Source organism: Petromyzon marinus, unplaced genomic scaffold (genome assembly GCF_048934315.1).
Source record: "Petromyzon marinus isolate PM22_M1 ecotype Great Lakes invasive population unplaced genomic scaffold, UKy_Petmar_22M1.pri1.0 PM_G_Scaffold_24, whole genome shotgun sequence".
Classification (NCBI taxonomy): Eukaryota; Metazoa; Chordata; class Hyperoartia; order Petromyzontiformes; family Petromyzontidae; genus Petromyzon; species Petromyzon marinus.
In genome coordinates, this window is record NW_027422806.1 from 1895528 (window position 1) to 1901527 (window position 6000).

Sequence of the window (6000 nt, forward strand, 5' to 3'; positions counted from 1 at the left end):
GGGGCAGCGCCTGGCGTGACGTCACTTCCTATGTAACGAATGGCACCGCCCATTACCTGCGGTGGGTGGGGGTGTTCTGGAAGAGTGGAAGTGGCGATAATGAACGGCTGGGACAGGATGTGGGTTATGGCAAGCGGCTTCTCAAGTACAAGTTGCAAGCCGACTGCATCCTTGTACTGGCAATTGGGTTTTACCGCTTACGCCAATGCAAGATTGGATTTTAAAGGCAGTGGTGGGGCAGCAGCTAGCACGTTGAACTCTGAACTGGGCGGCTGAGTTTGACTCCTGGCTATAGCTAACAAGAGGTGCCTCTACAAACCTGCACTAACCGGCATGGTGAAGTAAGGTCAAATTTCCCCCCCCCAAAAACTGCCACAGCATGGGGATTCATTATTAGTATTGTAACATCGCATGCATAAGAACGGAAAAGTTGTATGTATGTTGAACTTATTTCGCATCGTATGTAACCAACCGTGCTAAATCGGGAGTTTCGGTCATTGTATATGAATACTGAATATATGCAATTCCAGATTTGGAATTCATTGACAAAAAAAACTCAATCTTGATTTGAAGCTTTCGTGACCGCAGGAATCCACCACAGTCTTTGGTTCTATGGGTGAAGTCATCACATGGTAGGTAAAGAAAATAAAATAAATCGCGACGTTTCGGGCGCAACACCACGAGCGTCCGCCACCAGGTGGGGCAAGACGCTCGTTGGTCGCAGAGGTCTGCAACCAAACTAACAAGAACAATCTTTTTTAAATTCGGTAAAAAAAAACCCTCAATATTTCCAGCAGTGCGTCAGTGAAAAGGAGACGGTGGTCCTTAAACAAAGTGACAACGAAAAATTCCCTGAGAGCCACCGGATGTGGCTGTCCCTAGAGAGACACCGGATGTGGCAGTCCCTAGAGAGCCACCGGATGTGGCTGTCCCTAGAGAGACACCGGGTGTGGCAGTCCCTAGAGAGACACCGGATGTGGCAGTCCCTAGAGAGACACCGGATGTGGCAGTGAAGCAGCGACGCGTGGCCAACCCCCCCCCCCCCCCCACTGGCTCCACCAGCGCCGTGAGGGAGCGTCACGTGGCCCCCGCTGAGGTGCGGCAGCTCCACCACCTCCACCACCATCACCTGCACCATCACCACCATCACCATCACCACCACCACCATCATCTCCACCACCACCATCACCACCACCTCCACGACCACCTCCACCACCATCACCACCACCATCACCACCATCACGTCCACCATCACCACCACCTCCACCACCATCACTTGCACCATCACCTCCACCATCAACTCCACCACCACCACCACCACCTCCACCACCATCACCATCACCTCCACCACCATCACCACCACCACCATCACCTCCACCACCATCACCACCACCATCACCACCATCACCTCCACCATCACCACCATCACCTCCACCACCATCACCATCACCACCACCATCACCTCCACCACCATCACCTCCACCACCACCATCACCACCACCTCCACCACCATCACCTCCACCATCACCACCATCACCTCCACCACCATCACCACCACCACCATCACCTCCACCACCATCACCACCACCATCACCTCTACCACCATCACCTCCACCACCACCATCACCACCACCATCACCACCACCACCATCATCACCACCACCATCACCACCACCACGCTGCTGCTGCTGCCGCTCGGACCCCTCTGGAGCCGTGGCCGCGGGCAGGGTGAGCTCACCACGCGGACGGGCGGCGAGCGGAGGGGGAGAATCTCGCTGGGCTACGTGGGGTGCCGCAAGAGGAACAGTGAGCGCGTGTGGGCGTGCGTGCGTGAGTGAGCGTGAGCATGTGCGTGCATGTGTGCGCGTGTGTGTGCGTGAGTGAGCGTGAGCACGTGTGTGTGCGTGCGTGCGTGTGTGCGTCTGTGTGTGCGTGAGTGAGCGTGTGTGTGCGTGTGTGTGCGTGCGTGTGTGTGTGTGCGTGAGTGAGCGTCAGCGCGTGCGTGGGTGAGTGGGCGAGTGGGTGGGTGGGTGAGTGAGTGGGTGAGTGAGTGAGTGAATGAGTGGGTGAGTGGGTGAGTGGGCAAGTGAGTGAGTGAGTGCGTGAGTGAGTGGGTGGGTGAGTGGGTGATTGAGTGGGTACGTGAGCGAGTGAGTGGGTGAGTGAGTGGGTGGGATGGGTGGGTGAGTGAGTGACAGAGTGGGTGAGTGAGTGGGTTGGTGAGTGCGTGGGTGGGTGAGTGGATGAGTGGGTAAGTGAGTGGGTGGGTGGCTGGGTGAGTGAATGGGTGAGTGAGTGAGTGGGTGAGTGAGTGGGTGAGTGGGGGGACTCAACACTGCCCATAGACTCAGCACTGCCCATAGACTCAACACTGCCCATAGACACAACACTGCCCAATTACTCAACACTGCCCATTGCTCTCTCTCGATGTCTCTCTCTCCCCGTGTCCCTCTCTCCCCGCGTCTCTATCTCCCCGTGTCTCTCTCTCCCCGTGTCTCTCTCTCCCCGTGTCTCTCTCTACCCCATGTCTCTCTCTACCCGTGTCTCTCTCTACCCCGTGTTTCTCTCTCCCCGTGTCCCTCTCCCCCCGTGTCCCTCTCTCCCCGTGTCCCTCTCTCCCCGTGTCTCTCTCTACCCGTGTCTCTCTCTACCCGTGTCTCTCTCTACCCGTGTCTCTCTCTCCCCGTGTCTCTCTCTCCCCGTGTCTCTCTCTACCCCGTGTCCCTCTCTCCCCGTCTCTCCTCCAGCTCGTGCCGCTGTCTCTCCACCCCCTGCTCTCTCCCTGTCCGACCGCGCCGATGTCTGCTGGGCGCTGTCCGCCCAGGGCTGTCCGCTCTTGGCCATGCTGTCTCCGTGTGCCTGATAAGCGATGATCGTGTCGGCAGGCAAGCCCAGCCTGCGCTTGTACACACGCCTAGATAGACAGAGACACAAAGTGAGTGAGACACAGACAGTGAGAGACAGAGACAGACAGACTCGCAGAGAGAGATAGACAGATATAAAGGCAGAGAGAGACGCAGACAGACAGACACCGTCAGAAAGACACGGGCATAGAGACACGGCCAGAGAGATGAGACAAAGACACAGCCAGCTTCGTCATTAGCATGGGTGGGTGAGTGAGTGGGTGAGTAGGTCGATGAGTGCCTGAGTGAGTGAGTGGCTGAGTGAGTGGGTGAGTGAGTGGGTGAGTGGCTGAATGAGTCGCTGGGTGAGTGAGTAGCTGTTGGGTGAGTTGCTGTGTGAGTAGGTGAGTGAGTAGGTGAGTGAGTGGCTGAGTGGGTGGCTGAGTAGGTGATTGAGTGGCTGAGTAAGTGAGTAGGAGACTGAGTGGGAGAGTGAATGTGAGAGAGTAGATGAATGAGTGGCTGAGTGAGTGGCTGGGTGAGTGGGTGACTGAGCGAGTGGGTGAGCGAGCGAGCGAGTGGGTGAGTGAATGACTGAGTGGCTGAGTGAGCGATTGGGTGAGCGAGTGGGTGAGCGAGTGGGTGAGTGAATGAGTGGCTGAGTTGGTAAATGAGTAGGTGAGTGGGTGGGTGAGTATATGGGTTAGTTGGTGAGTGAGTAGGTGATTGAGTGGGTGAGTAGATGAGTGGGTGTAGGTGAGTGAGTAGGTGGCTGAGTAGGTGGGTGAGTAGGTGGGTGATAAGGTGACTAGGTGGGTGAGTAGGTGAGTAGGTAAGATGGTGAGTATGTGAGTTGGTGAGTATGTGAGTTGGATGTGTTAGTAGGTGAGCGTCTCGCTCACCCGATGGTAATGACGGCCTCGCTGCTGTCAGCATTGGAGATCCACAGGGTGATGCGGTCTCCCTTGTGTTCTCTGGTGTGTTACACAATTATGACTCTGAAAAGGCCTTCCTGCACAGAGTGCACTTTAAGGGTTTCTCTCCTGCGTTCTCTGGTGTTTTTGAAGATGTGGTGACTGTGCAAACTCTGTGTGTGTACACTGTGTGTCCCCTCTGTGTGTGTACACTGTGTATACACTGTTTGTGTATACTGTGTGTGTGTCCACTGTGTCCACTCTGTGTGTGTATACTGTGTGTGTACACTGTTTGTATATACTGTGTGTGTGTACACTGTGTGTCCACTCTGTGTGTGTACACTGTGTATACACTGTGTGTGTGTACACTGTGTGTGTACACTGTTTGTGTATACTGTGTGTGTACACAATGTGTGTGTGTGTGTACACTGTGTGTAGTAGGGGGCACAGGTGGTGCATTGGCCAGTCATCTCAGTCAGTCGACCCATGGCATATTTTCATAAATTTATTTTCAATGTATTTTTGTTATTTGTATTATTAAATTGTTAATTTATTATTTTTTATCTTTTATTTTTCTATCTACGTGACTTTACCGAAAGAACCAGGAATATGGTAGCACATTATTTATTGCCGAGGTTCAAGGTTCAAATCCGACAGGCATATCTGGCTACCCCAGTAACATTCTCCACAACATGCGCAGTCTGCTTAACAGCGGATGTCAAACAAACCACTGTCACTCACCACGCACATTGCATGTTGGTGTCACGGTCAAAATTGTGGCAATTCCAGTAACACTATCCAGAGACTCCACAAGGGAGATGACGCGTCAATGATCACCCCCTACCGACAGACTTATGTCCACGTGCAGGCCGGTGCAGGGCAACCTTGTGCCACACAGGGGCAGCTGCCACTAGGAGGCGCCCTTCGATTGTTTGAGATGAGATTCGATACGAAACACCGAGTTGCCGAGGCAATTAGGCAAGCGACTTATGAGTGCAAATGTTGTTTATAACGTAGTGAATGCTTGGGATCTTGTCTCTCGCTCCTGCTCACAGATTTACCCAGCCCACAGCTCCACAGATACCAGCCGCTCCTCCTGGGCAGGTTCGGTTACGTACGGTGCGAAATAAGTTCCAGATGCACACACAGAGACTCACACAGATACACACACAGATACACACACAGATACACACACAGATACACACACAGAGACTCACACAGATAGACACACAGATACACACACAGAGACTCACACAGACAACAACAACCGCCATTCGCCACTAAGTGGCGGTGACGTCACCACGACGCTTGTGCCAGGCTATGTGCACCCTGAGGCCACGTGAAGTGTCGAACGCCCGCTGGCAGGAGGTCACGGGGCAGACCCAGGTGCCACGGGTCGACTGACTGAGATGACTGGCTGATGCACCACCTGTGCCCCCTACTGTGCCAACCTGCTGTGCTTTAGCCACCCGGCGCTCCGCTCGCTGTTGTGAGCGTCGCTCCTCCGCCCTCCGTTGTTGTTGGAGGGCGACTGCCTCCAACTGCCCAGTAGCATCCTTCACGAGCCTCCTCCACAGAGGCCGATCTTGACACCGCTGGTACCAGTCATCGGCAAGTCCACTCAGCTCCACGTCCTCCTGTACCACATCACTCCATCTCTTCTCTAGCCCGTGCCGCGCCCGCTTAGCCCCCTCAATCCGGCCAAACAAAAGCTGTTTCGGCATGCGGTGGCTGGGCATGCGGGCTACATTACCCAGCCATCGCAGCCTTGCCTGCCGGAGGAGCTCACCGATGGGACCCTGCCCAGATCTTTCAAGGATTTGTGAGCTCCTCACACAATCCAGTCTGGTTAAACCCAGGATGGATCGTAGGCAGGTCAGCCTAAATGTTTCTAACCGGCGAAGATGTTCCATTAGGGGGGTCCACGTTTCGCAAGCGTAGAGAAGGAAGGAATGACCGTGGCCGAGAAGACCTGAAGCTTAGTGCGGAGCGACAGACCAGGTAGCTTCCACACAGCGTTACGCAACCGATGAAAAGATATTGCCGCTCGACTGATTCGGAGTGAGACCTCTGCTGTTAAACTGGAGCCAGTCATAAGCACACTGCCCAGGTATGGGAAACTCTCCACTCTCTCCACAACTGCCCCATCACCGATTGGGAGTTGTGGGGGTGGAGTGTCCGATGGTACAAAATACCCAGGCAGGTGCTTAGTTTTGGTGGGGCTGATGGTAAGGCCCCACCTC